Source organism: Phalacrocorax carbo, chromosome 3 (genome assembly GCF_963921805.1).
Source record: "Phalacrocorax carbo chromosome 3, bPhaCar2.1, whole genome shotgun sequence".
In the NCBI taxonomy this organism is placed as follows: Eukaryota; Metazoa; Chordata; class Aves; order Suliformes; family Phalacrocoracidae; genus Phalacrocorax; species Phalacrocorax carbo.
The window spans coordinates 85,437,418-85,451,861 of NC_087515.1; the positions used below are offsets into that span (position 1 = coordinate 85,437,418).

General features: G+C 38.1%; 1 protein-coding gene across 2 annotated transcripts in view; it reads right to left on the minus strand.

Moving 5' to 3' along the window:
* FUT9 (fucosyltransferase 9) overlaps positions 1-14,348 on the minus strand; it is a 39,142-nt gene extending 24,794 nt beyond the window's left edge. Inside the window, exons 1-2 of one of the 2 annotated variants that reach the window (XM_064447605.1) lie at positions 14,189-14,348; positions 6,006-6,155 (exon numbers count right to left, since the gene is read on the minus strand). The gene's annotated coding sequence lies outside the window, so the exon portion shown is untranslated. The remainder of the gene's footprint in view (positions 1-6,005; positions 6,156-14,188) is intronic. The other variant, XM_064447606.1, reaches the window with a different exon arrangement.
* Between the last annotated feature and the right edge of the window lie 96 nt (positions 14,349-14,444).

The window sequence follows — 14,444 nt, forward strand, 5'->3', positions numbered from 1 at the left end:
TACTTTGGATTTTTAGAGATATAACAATATGCAGAATATATTTTCTAGATTGCAAATAATGTAGTATTAACTGGAAAATATAAGTTTTTTAGGTACTCATGAGATATTTAGAAAATTCCTTACAGTTTAAAGGCAGTCTTCTTGATTTAAGCTGTTTGTTTGAATGCCATGCAAGTGTTTATTCAATGACCATGGTGTAAGCATTTAAACAGAAAGTAAAAGATTACTTAACAGAACTTGTGTGCGATTGACAGATATTGGAATTTGACTCCACTTCTGTGTTATTTAAGATGATAACCAAAGAAATCTGTGCATCCGGAGAAGCTCGTTTTGGATGGATGACCTTTACTTGCTGATGAAAGTTACACGAAATAAATTACATTTCAGCCTCTCTGAAACTGGTGTATAATGCTGAACTGAACTGTAAGTATTTCACTAGGAGACTTCTAACAGGTTCTCAAAGATTTTTTTTTTCTAAATAGAGAATAAAATACAATAATCTCCCAGGAGTCTTCTGGAAAGATACTTTAAATTGTCATTTTGTGCAAGGAAGCAAGACAGAGTTTTGCAGAGCTGATGTGTTGATAGTATGATTGCTCTAGCTAGATTTATTTTTCCATTGGGATTTTACATCACTGTTTTATTTAACTGCCACATATAAGGGAAATTACATAAAAGGAATAGTGTTCAGGCAAATATGGCACAGAATTTAGGTCTGGAATACCTTGATTTACAAAGCCTAAGAACAAAAGAAATGTTTCCATAGCTATTATTGTTTGAAATGCAGAGGAAATATTTTTCTATTTCTTTTACAAATTCCTGCTGTGTATAAGCTGTTGTTCTCTGTTTGTCTTGAGGACAAACTCAGATTTACTGGACAGTAACTGCAAACTGCAGTGGAAATTATTTTCTTGTTTTCATTGGACGAGGTGAATTAAGTGCCCTTTGTTTCCTATTCTCCTTCCATGCATTAGTTCTCAAATGGTTTTAGATTCTGATGTACTGGGCATAAAACTTTATTTTGGTCTATGAAAGTTCAAGGAGACTTGATCACAAAATGTTTAAATTTTTTTTGTGTTCAGTTTTGTATCGGTTTGTCAAAACAAAAATTTAAATCAAGAATGTCAGGTTTGTTAACATTTTCTCAGGGATATTTGTAATCACATTTTGAATAAATTTTCAGGGAAGCCCATAGCTGCTTTAATACCAGCAGACCTCATTAGGGAGGGAATGGTTTGAAAGATTTCAATTTTGCCCTGACAAAAATGAGAACATTTTCAACATCACAAAATTTTGCAGAGGACAAGAAATCATTCCAGCTATCAATTTACAATACCATTAATGGCTGCAAGATCTCTCATCCTCTGTCAAGCCTGGAGGACAGGTACACACTGTCACGTGCTGTCAGGATGGGATATGGCAACTGCATCACATCTTTCTCCTGAGCTGTACAACTGCATTACTTTCTAAAGAAAAAGCAAGGGTGGAAGAAATACACCTCACCTCAACACAATCTAAATAATTAGTAGTTTCCATTAGGAGACAATCCAGGAACTGTTGCTCTAGCAGCAAGGACCCACAGGAGTGACATGCTTCCCAGTGTCCCCTAAGTTTTTAGGTAAGTATGCCTTGAAGGATCTGCCTCAAAGAGATTGTACCTGTAACATGCACATGTAAGATACCTTATGAAAATTTCAGTCTCCTCATTGGTCCTATACTAGTCGTCTCTACTAACAGCATGACCATGGTGAGAGTTTCATGGTCTCAGTCTCAGACATCACGATTCTTACAGAGAACAGCCTCAAGCCCCTCTCTTAATTGCCTCTTAATTTTTCCTTCTACATCTACTGTTCCTTTTTCTTCATCCTCTGATCCTGTTTCCATCTTTACTTTGGTCCTTTCTGGGGCAATGTAACACCCTTTTCATTTCTCAGAGTTAGCAAAAATTACAGGAATCTGGCAGCTCCAGCAACATCCTAACAATTTACTGAACTAACCAAATAATACTGGCAATGTTGCTTTTCCTGTCCTTTGTCCTTATTTAGAGTTCACTATTTTCTATGCATTTGCTATTTTAAAGCAGATCAATGGAAATTTGAGTGTTCTTGATAGGGCCCAGCATGTTAATCAAAAAACAATTGTTACATAATTGGAAATTGCTGAATAAAAGCCCATGAGAAGACTGGGAGAAAAGCACCTGGAAGCAGTACATTTTTTCCTTATGGTACTCTACTCCTCTGAGTGAGGGGAAAGATTATCAGTGCTCAAAGAACTAGTACTAGATAAGGAACTGGAAACCTTAGGACTTCAAGGGTGTTCAGGAAAGACAGGACCTCCAGGCTTACCCAGAGTAAAGACGGAAGAATAGAGGCAGTTTCTTGATGGTGCTGTTTGTTTATTAAAGACATTTAACACTATGTACATGTCCTACTCTGTTATTTAAAATGGGTTCAGACTTGAAGTACCATGCCTTTACTCTGTTATTTGCTATGCAGAATTAATTACCATGCCTACAAGTGTATACTTGACTAAGGGTGCTACAGTTACCTTCATGGAGACATGGTATAGCATGTATTACATCCCTGACATTTTCTGAAGTCTTCTTTCTTAATCTTACATGCATTTCATACCAGCCTCACTCTGCTCATTATTAATTACTAGAGTTATTCCTTGTTCCCCCAGCAGCAGACACTCCGAATTAAAAAAGTCTGCAGGATCCAGACCACTGATGCTTTCATGTGAAACCTTTGTCCAATTAATGAGCATGAATTAAAATCCCGTGAATTTGATTATAACACTGGTGGTTTGCATACATTTTCTGGACCTATGATTGCAGGCTTCCTGTAGATTACTATGTAAACGCCTCATTTGAAATAAGAAGCATTATGTTCTTCCAACTGTGTTCAGCTCTGCCTGCTTCCAACCCCATTTCCCTCCCTGCCCTGCTTCTAAGGTCTTCTGGAAGACTCTGGATGCAGGTGACAGCTCTGCCACCAAATGATGCTGCTCTGAACCACCACGTCCCTTTTTGCCGTGTTCCTCAGTATGCCAGTTCCAGAGCCCTGCACTGGCCTGCTCTAATGTTTAGTGGGACTCCATGCTGGGCCTCACTTTTAACATGCTTTTTATCTTACCAGTTGGGAATCACTGTTCTTGAAGTTTCCCTAATGGTTGGCTACGGTATGAGTATGACCACTAAGCTATTCAGGATGTCTATATTCCAAACCAGTCATGCTATAATGCCATAAAAAGCAGCATAATGAACAAAGCCACAGAATGATATAGAGAATAACTAATACCAATACTAAACTGAATACAGCACACTAAAGTCATTCCTGCTGTAGCTGCCGAGGAGAAAAATCACTTAGATAAAGCAGCAAGAGTGCTTTGCTGAATAAATGGTACAGTGACGGCAGTTTTTGGCCTTCTCTCTTTTGACTTTAATGGAAAACCTCCTAAGCGGAATAATTCTAAATGGAGGGTTGAGGAGGGGTGACAGAAGGACTTTCTTCTAAGGGTAAAAGTTTAGAGGCACACATCCCACAGATGTGGGCTTTCCTTGTCCTCAGTCATCAACACTTTGCCTTTTGCTTGGCAGCTTTGAAAGTTGTTGTTACTCCCTGAATAATAAGTCTCATTTTCTCTGTGATAACTGTGGCAGACATTTGCTACCGTGCATCATAAGTCTGAAGGTATATTTCCATTGTAAATACAGAGTATGAAACCCAGTATTTGAATGTCATTCCCACAGCTCGACTAACACTCTGTCACTGTCATTTTAGCACCCTAATTACATCAACATTGTCCTTTGTGACTCATACTGCAGATTTCCAATCAAAATGTCTCTGATGAGGGAAGTAGCATTATGGCAATCAAGCAGAAGAACAACATCTCTAAATAATCCTAGCTTGTTCAACATCCCAACTGCACTGTAGAACATTAATCTGAACAGCTAAACATGGCAGGAAAGTACACATCACTGTGAACTGCTCTGGCTTAGATAGCTATTAAGGAGCAGTTAAATATAGATGAGCATTGCCAGACTTCAGTGCACCTCACCCCTGCAACCCCATAACACTGAGTGACGGTAAAGAAACAGCAAAACAATAAATTGATGCCTGTTATGCTTGCATACATGCATATGAATTCACACACACAAAAAATTCCCACACCATAGACTTAGGAGAAGAAATGTTTTCACTAGTTGTTTTTTTATTCAAGCCTAAACCCAGAAAGCCTTAGGTTCCTGGGTAACGCAGCACTGTGAACACACAGAGCTTCCATTTTCCCAAGGAAATAAATTTCTAGCAATCACAGCTGTAGAGCAAAGCTTGAAAAAATAACCTGGTGTATTCCAAAAACTAAGATGAAAAAAATACAGTACTGATTACAAGAAATCCTATTATGGGACTGTGGGAAAGTAGCTCCTGAGTTTCACTGTTCAGTACTTCCAATACAGAACTTGCTTTTTGTTCTCACAGGGCAGAGGACTTTTAATGTGGAAGGTTTGAAATAGCCTCAAACAAATGCTTTTTCTCTGGTTTGTTTTTTTTTTTTTCTTTCCTTTTGATGCCACATGGATTTGAACCATGACTGCAGACTACTTTGTGTCTGCAGCAAAATGATGCTGAATACAGTTGGCTGCAATGCTTCATTAGGAACTGGTTTAGCAATTGAGTAGGCCCAGAGCAGAAAAATGTTTGGGTGATATTTTCTGTATTTGGGAACTCATCAGAGATGTGGAATGGATATGGTCTGAACTGCTTTAGCTCTATTACTGTCACAGGATGACTGCTATAATTTAGAGAAATTTGCCATTGATTAGATGCTCCTGTGCTGTTTTACTGCATGTTAGGGCTGTGCTAGTTAGTGTGTGCTGTGAGGCATTTTTTCTGCAGAATTTTGTGTTTTGTTTGGGTTTTTTTGTTTCTCTTCTAAAATGATACATGATTATCGGAGAGTCCTATCCTTTCTTGAGTACTCCAGGACTATGACACTGGTAAAACAAAGACTCCTGTTTAGGCTTTTCTTTTCCCTGAGAACAGTATACCACTGCTGTCTGTACAGGATTGCCATTTGGTGAAGAAAGCAATGCCTGTGGTTTGCCAGCAACTCTAAAATCCCTGTCCCCACTGCTGAAACATGAAGAAAGATGAAGAACAGGTTTATTTTGTGGTAGTGCAAAAATGCATAGAACTTTTATTCTGCTGGGGAAAGATATGCTGAAATGAAAGAAGATATTTCAGAGCTACTTATGCTATAAATAGCTAAAAGTGTCTCTTTTCTTATTTAATTCAAAAAAAGAAGTCAGCATGCTTACAGAGCTCTCAGTTTTGGGATCTGTTCTTGCGCAAGAACCTCATCCTCAACCATCAGAACTGTCCGTTCAGAATAGGACGTTGACCTGCAGCAAGCCTTCCCGAATGCACATGTACACCCCATTCACATTCTAGTCTCTTCCACAGATTTTCCTCTGATTCTCAGTCTTATTACTTAATCAAGGTATCAGTTTTTAACATTGCTCCCAAAGGAACTGCTGACTGTTAGAGCATAGGTTTGGAAATGCTGGTATCTCTAAGGCATAGTTAGACAGAGCTGTTGCCTGTAAACAAGCCTCTTTTTGAGAATAACTGTGGAAAGCATAATGACTGGGCTGGTATTAAATTTTGCTATGAATGAAAGATTTTTCTTATATTAATAAAATCTCCCTCTAGACCAACAGGGAGAATTTTATCTCAGTGTAAATTCATTTACACATTTAAAACATTTGATCCCTTTACACAGACAAGCACACTTTAGACTACCGTAAAAAAGAAGCTATGATGGCAGTTTTGACAGAGATTGGAAATGAGAGCAACATATTAGGAGGATACTCAGAGTTTCAGTGTGGATGACACTGTACCTGTTTTGCCTGAATGGTGGTGCAGGTGATAGTGACACTGGCAAGTCAGATCTTATGCCTGATTTAGTTTTCTCAAACATAAAATGGATTTAAAGAGACTCACCTTCTTTGTACAGTATTCTGAAAGTACGTAGAGAAATTATCGTGTAACTAAGACTGGTTCCCTTGCACTGACTGAATCCTCTGTTAAGTGAGTAATTGGGATCTGTGATGCCTTTGGGCTTGCAAATCGGCACAGATGAGATCCAGCAGACTGGAAAAATAAAAAGCAAAATGTGATCTATCAAATTACTTCCTAATATCAGTGTCATGTCAAGTGCACGAAGTTGGTTGTACTGATTGCAGAAGAAACACTGACTTGCACCACTGGTAGGTCCATATCATCAGAATATAGCCTCAGCATGTTTGCCCTCCAAATAAGCCCAAAGTAAATAATTTTAGTTCAGATATCATGTGAACACAAGCCATAGTCTATCTGAGCTAACGTACCCAACCCTTCAGCATGCCTTCGGGAGGCCTGGCTATGCTGATGCCCTTAAACACAGCCCAGAGAAGAGCTGGCTCACTTCTTGAATGTGGCCAGAGCAGCTACACAGCATAGATCTTACACAGCACAGACATCGTGGAAGTCCTTATGAACTGTTCATTGGCACTTCTATGAACTTGTGCAAAAGGACAATAAGGCCAGAACTGTGCTCACAGAAGTCACGTATGAGTAACAATATACTGCATAACACTTGTGTGTAAATGCTTTGCCATCTGAAGGATTGCCATGCACTTTCTTTGATGGACACTGAGCTTTTTAGGTTGGTAGAAAACAACCTCTATTCTGGTATGACTTGAATACCTGGAAGAAGAAGTTCTTAGTCCTGAGATGATATAAAGAAGGGATGAATGAAACTGATGGATACAGAGGAAAAGCAGAGTAAGTAAATACACTCCAAGCAGACATGCAGTACAGCTATTATTTTTACATTTCCTCTCCCTCTGTATATCATATATTTAGAGACTTTGTGAAATAACAATCAATATGCTATAAAAAAAGCAAATGTTAAGTAAAGATATATTCATCACAGGAAAATGACGAAATATTTCATTCTATTGTCTGAAATAGAGGAGTAGGTAGTATCAGCAGTCTTTGCTCATCTGTTCATTACTTTTAGAGGTCTTTCAAATGCTTTCTAGCTGGCATGGATCTAAAAAAAAAGAAGCTAAAAAAAAAAGGAGACTGTGACAGTTATGCATTTGTAAAAAAATATGTATTTATAGAGCTCTGTCCCATGTTAACTCCTCACTGCATGTTACTATTGTATTATGCTATTGTGACATGTTGCTATTAAGAGAAAATATGAAAGAAATCTTTTGGAAAGGATTATAAAGTTTCTGCTTGTGATGGACTTCACTATCCCCCAGGTAAAATTTACACTTCCTTCCTTCCTTAGTTCTCTTCTCTCAGATACTTCAGATTATTTCCCCAAATCATGATTTCCAGTTCAGTGCTATTCTTTTAATGACATAGTAATTGCAGCTGTGATCACAGGTAACCCCTTTTCTGTATAGTAATTCTGAAATTGTCCATTGCAAACCTGTAAGAACATTCTAAAAAAAGGAAGAGCCAAGGAAAAAAACCCGATATTGTGACAACTTGAAGATTAAACATTAGGGGTCAGCAAGTGTTTCCATTCCTTTCTGCAGAGACTTACATATAAAACTAACTTTTTAAAGCTTCTTATATAGTATTTTGTAACAGTTTTACAGAGTATAAGAAAATCACTGAATTTTAGACTAGAAATTAAATAAAGCCAAGGAATTTTAATGGAACTCCTCTACACAGAAAAAAAATAACTTTTAGAATTTGCACCTCATAATGATGGCCACATTAAAATTCCTCATTAATACATCCTACTGGTTTTGAAAACAGGTATAATTTAAGCTATTGCTGTATATCTTAACTTTCTCATAGGATCCTTCCTTGAAAAATGGAAATACTGAATCTAGCTTGCAGAATATGTTGCACAATTCTGCAAAGTCCCAAGTTAAAAAAGGAAGCTTAGTGAAAAGAATTAGGGTCCCATTTGCAGAATTACTAAGGGCACACTTTTCAAAAGCACCTATCACCTACCTGCTTTAGAAATCCATCACCACTTTCAAAACTAGCCTAGACATTTTAATCGGGACTTCAATCGCCTAAAAGTTAGATATCTGTTCTAAGCTGGTTGTATAATCTTCTCCTCATATTAGAAGAGAGAGACAGTTGTCTCAGTAAATAATTCAGCTTATCATAAGATAAGAGAGTAGATGCTTATTTCTTATTTCCCCTTGGGATGTAGAGTCATTAATCCTCTTTTGGAGTCAAGTGGATAAAGTAAGGTCAGTTCTTTCTGGGTTGGCAGGTAGGGGATGTAAGGAACAGCTGCCTACAACACTGTTCTGGAAAACTGGAGAATCAAATCCAAATCCCTTCTGTGTTTGATCTGGTTTCCTATCTTCCAGGAAAGAGGCCTAACAACTAAGCTGTAAGGAGGCATTCAGAAATAAAGGTCTTTGTGCATCCCAGGGTGAAATTTAAATACCTGACTACTGTAGCAGAACATGAATGTGACCAAAACACTGTAGCTGTGGAGACTAGCATCCTCCATCTGTGATGTGTCCTAGAACATGGCAGCTTCACGTGAGAGTCTGCAGAATGTGTAAATCCCTGCTTCAAAACTTCAAAAAAAACCCAACAAACCAAACAGACCCCATGTTTTAACCATATCTTGGGACGTTGTAGGTAAGTACTTTTAGCTACATGTTAAACAGATATACTTTCCCTCTCTCCAAGCTGACTCATGTGAAGTTCATGCACGCTCCAAATATGGTGGTGGGGTCCGAGTATGCAGGTAACATGGGGAGAAACCATTTTGACTTGGGGATCCTAGCAGGGTAATGGGATACCCCTAGGCTTTGGACAGCTCAGTCATGGTAGAAAGCTGCGTGGTTTTCCCAGAGCTCAGGAGACAGTGGACTTTTATGCTGAAGCCTTTACAGACCAAAACTTGGATGCAGAGGTCTCTGGACATGGGAAGCCTACATGGCTGAGAGGGTGTAGTGTCTCACAGGTGCCTAAATGTTTGCATTTAAGAACATGAAGTAGATGCCTAGGTCCCTGACTCTTCAGGCTCTAAATGAAAAATTTCCAGAAGTGCCTATAGGTCAAATGTTTTCCTTTTATATTAGAGACTAAAAATTCAGCTAATGTGCCAGGGGAATTTTCTAAAGTTTCTGGGTACTGTTCAGTGATTAACATTCATACCTTCAAATTTTGCCCTCATCATACCTTGTGCTTTCTTTTGAAAATGAGATTTTATAAATTGTTATATAAGGTGCTTTAAAAAACTACCCTCCCATTTCTCTAGAAAAATGCAGTTTTTGTTGGTTCAAACAGTGCCTTAATTTTCATCACAACAGGTTCACTTAAAATGTCATGAAGAAGAATGCTAGTCTTTTAAGGCTTTGATATGTTTGAAAACGGAATCCAATTAAACCCCCATATTTGTTAATCTTTGTCTTAATAAAGTTTCTGTGGGTGTTATTGGCTGTTTATACCACGAAAACATGGAGAAACAGCATGATTATTTTCAGATTTGTGTTTAGATTTTTTGCTATCATAATCACATGAGAAAGCTGCTTGAATGTATTCAATATTAAAATCAGCAAATGGTTTTTAAAGGAGAGAAGGTAATTAACTTCACTTCTTAATGATGCTTCTAATTTAGACTATGCATGAGATGTATCATGAGTGAGAGAGATGTTGCAGAAGAAGACTGTTCTGTGGCTAAAGAACCAAACTGGGAATCAGCAGTTTGATTCCATTTTCCCGTCTTCAGCAGACTCACTGTGTGACCTTAACTGAAGTATTTAATTATTCTGTGCTGCAGTTTATCTCTAAAATGGAAATAATGACAGTCAACTTGCTGAGAGGTTGTGGGGATTAATTATTTAATTAATTATATCTTCAGAGAGAATACAGATAGAATTGCAGAGTATGATGAACGATTAACATTATTTTGCTATTATCAAGGTCTGAGATTATAGCCTGGCTATTTTATTGTACAAAAATCTTCACTTCTTATAGTCCTGCATGCGACAATTACCCTGCCTAAAACATATTCATCAACAAATGTAAAGTCCTTTTCTTGGCTCTTGTAATTAATGCCCAAATTACTCTCAGAAGTAGTAGAGAACAATAATGTGCAAGTCTACCTTTGTTACCTGCACCTGCCAGTTCTGCAGAGGATGAGTAAAGGGTATCTTCCAGATATGTAACTTTCCGACACTCTAATGGTTTAAAAAAGCCCCAAACCAACACAGAGCACATTAACTGCAGGCTTAGCTTGCAGGTCATGGAGACTGGAAAAAAACCCAACAACTTTCAGCTTCTGGTCAGAGTTGGAGAGTATGCTTACGGGCAGCAGGCAAGACTTGTTTTGAAGGTGACGGGCTTCTGAAGCACAGGTCTGGCCCACACAGCTGTTGAATCTGGCTACCTCAGATAACCTATTAAGCAAACGTCTCAAGCAGCAGTTAAAAGAAAAAAGCTGCATATATGCCCCAGAGGTGTGCCAAATACGCTCTAATTGATGCTGATGAATCATTCGGAGAAATTACAGAGTAATATTCATGATGTACAAGTACTGCCATTTTGAATCAACAAGTAATTACCAACAAACGTCTTTAAAAATTTCCTATGTAGTACTATTCAATATACAGGGGCAAATGGTCTTTTTAATTCAAACACTTCCTTGTTGTTATTGGCTGTACTTCATGAATTATTACTTTGAATTGGGGTGTGCTGACAAAGGTCTTCAACGTCTTTAAATATGTGATGCGTCTGAGCAAGTTGAACTTACCACCTGATTTATTTGTCAACACACACTAGAAGAAGGTGGCATGTGTCCTTTCTGGTATTAAAAGGAATGAGGCATTGAGCAGATGATTGCTGTCCCTGTGACTGTATCCTAAGATGAGTCCTTTGTACCAGTGCCTGCTCCTGATCATGAGCAGGGAACACAGCAAAGCCCGAGTTAGGACACTGCTCAGCTGTGGTCTCTCCCTACATATGTGCAAGGAAAAGTGATTTTAACTGTAGAGCTGAGGCACAGTTTGAAGAACAAAGAGCTCATGCAAATACTTTGGAGAAAAAAGAGAGAATAGAACTCCATTCTTTCCTAGCAAGACACCCAAGAGATTTAGAATAGACAAGAGAGAAATGCCACGATTTTATCTATGCTATTCTTATGTCTGAAGATGATGCCACTAAAAGGGGAGCATATCAACCTCATAGCTTAATATGAAATTTTTACAAATGCATTTGATTCATATCTTCATGAACAAAGAGGTCCCCTGTGAAAGGAAGATTAATTGCATGAGCCTTGGGAGACAATCCGTTGTGGTTTTTAACCCAGGGTAATAGTCATGAATTAGCCTATGATCTTGCAATGACACTAGAAGCAAAGATTACACTATGTGAGAGAAGCAGTCTGTAAGGGTTCTTGAAGCTTAAATAAACTGTCTAAATGACTTTTCTTATTTTGTCACTTTCTGTATACTCTGTTGATGAGTGTGGCAGTATAAACACACATAATTTTAAATACCCTGACCTATATAAATGCCATATAGGAAAGCTCTTCTACCTGTGGCTTGAATCTGTCCTGATACTTTATATTTCTGTATCACCTTTGGAGTTGGCAGCTTTGTTTTGGAGTAACCCTAGATCTTGCCTTGCTATAAACAAGCATTATCACCTCCCGCTGCCTGAGGAAGCTTGTATTTCTTGGTCTTGATGAGCAAATTAAAGCCCTGCTAGTTGTACAACATGAAAAACAGTAAAAGCAGGAGTAGCTCTGAAGCACCTAAGTTCTTGTATGACTGTTGCTTAGAGACAGAATCATACATAGGGAATCTACATTAGGTGGCTAGCAAAATTAACATAAACTTTCACTACATTTTCCTTACATAGAACAGAAATAAATGTTTTGAGGGCAGCTAAACCCCCTACAGAGCCTTATTCTGACTCATAACACCAAGAAAATCCTGATCTGCCAATCTAAAACAAAAGCAACCCCCCCCAACAATTATCTTAAATGACAGAACCAAGTTTTCTGATCAGGCTGTTGGTCCCACTCAATCACCTTACAAAATCTTACCATAACCTGACAGGATATATGAAAGGCAGAGAAGTCTGAGGATCAAAAGCTCTTAGGTAAATCCTGCCTGCTCTTTGCTTCTTGAGAACAAGATCCCAGATGTGATGACCTCCAAAGTGAAAAAGTCATCCTAGGGCTAAGGTCTTTTGTCCAGTAAAGAGAAAAAGGAATCCACGTTCATGCAGAAAAGACTAGTGTCATTATAAAAAGCTTTTTCTTTAGCATGGAGAAACAAAATTACACAAAATATGTAACAAAAAAATAAACCCGGTGGATTAGGATATTTTCCTATCTAATCTCTGCTCTGTAGAATTTGCATAGCTGTATCGTCATGAGCAGTAAGTATGAAATGCAGTGACATTATAAATGTTCTACACCTCATCTATAGACTTAAGTTGGACTGTATAATGTGAACTGGTATAAACAGGGTGCAGGGCAGTGTATATACACCTCTTGTTTGTACATGTCTTCTCTACCTTCTTTCACAATAAGGATCTGACGGACAGCATCACTAGCTAGGATGTTGCAGAGTACGAGGAACTCTTCATTGGTCAACTCCCAACACCAGCTCACGATCTACATTCCACCATGCAAACAGGCCATTGCAAACATGAAAAAATAACCCAACAAACCCAGAAAATAAAATCTGTCCACAATAAGCAGAGATCCAAACATAGGCTATATAAATGTTGTGGCAAAGAAAATACTGAAATAAAATGGTAAAGAAAGATGGTAACAAAGATTATTGTTTACTGATTTGGTTAAAATGAGAATTTAATCTTTGTTATTTAAAGTGATATTAGTAATATGCAAAACTATAAATAAGTTTTACAGTGATGAAGAAACAGTGTATTTTAGGGACAGAATAATAATCTCTTCTATCAAGCTCAGAAAACTACACATTTGCTAATGTGAACACTCTTAAATTCACAAAAAATGATATAGGGAGGAAAAAAGTACTATTTCGTATTACTGAATGAAAGCTATGGACATCACAGCCACTGGCCTTGACTACCAAAAATGACAAACCTAAACCACACAATTATTAAAATTCAAAAGCATTGGGTAAACTATGAATGCAAAAAAAAAGCCCACTATTTTTGACTTACAGGTCAAAAAATTGGGAATGCCCTTAGGAGGGCAAGATGCAGATACTTCAGACCAATATGATTATATTTTTAACACATGTCAATTACATTTACAGCCCTGGATAGACATTTGCAATCTAGCAGATTAACCTAACTAAGTGTCAGATGTGATTTGAAGCAACAGAAGGAAGCAATGCAATTAGAATACCAAAAAGGCACAACATGTTAAGCCCTTTTTTGCATGATACTCTATCCAGCTTCCCCATGTGTTCATCACACCTCTCTGGTCCGAACTCTAGGAAAAACAACCAAGCACGCAAAGCATGAGGTGGCTTATTTTGTAGAGTTACAGCGTTTTTTTCCCCCATTCCTAGCCAGTGTTAATGCATTAAATATTTCATAGTTTATGTCTTTTCAAAATTAAACAGAAGAGTTTCTTGTTTTGTAAAAGTTACAAATATGAAAACAGTTGATTTTTGTGTGCTTCATACACACTAAAAGATTTCACTTAGTTCACTGTCATTGACTATCTCAGTAAATGCCTCAGTGTTGCTCTTGATTAGCCTCTGTTTTTCTCTGGATTACGCCAAATTCTCCTTCAATGCTGAGGTCAAAGCCTTTTGAATATTCCCAGCTTGCTGCTGTGCAGGACAAGGATTTCAACTGAGTGTTGTAGCTTGCGTTAAAACATTCTGTTTGGTCTGCTAAAGATAGAGCTAAGCCTGCACCAAATAAGCAGCAGGTTTTGGAGCACAGCTCCAGGTGATAACAATCATGCTGCACATCCTTACCTTCAAGCAGTTGACGAACTCTTGGCTTAGAGCATTAGATATGTGCTTATAAGGCCAAAGTTGTACTGCAGGAAAACATGCTAACTTAAAATGGAATGAACAGCTACTTGCTACAGTGAGTTTTCTCAGTGAGGGGCTCTCCTGGATACCCTGAGCAGTTTCGTACAGAAAATACTGAAAACAGATAGCAGCACAAACCTCTCAACTCTCTACACTTACCAACGACATTTTTTCCCACTTCCTCTCCTCCAACAGGCTTTTCCCTCAGTGTCTGTGTTTACCCCCTCAGGGAAATCAGAAGTGAGTGTGCATCTTTGTTATCTTTTGCTCCATCTCATATTGCATTAGCTCTCAGTCACCCGCATTCTCATGAGCTCTGAGTCTGATCTTGTCTAGGAATTGTACTCATTAACTCAGCTGAAACAACAGTTTACAAAGACATCACTAGAGTAGGGTACATAGTACCAAGTCAAGG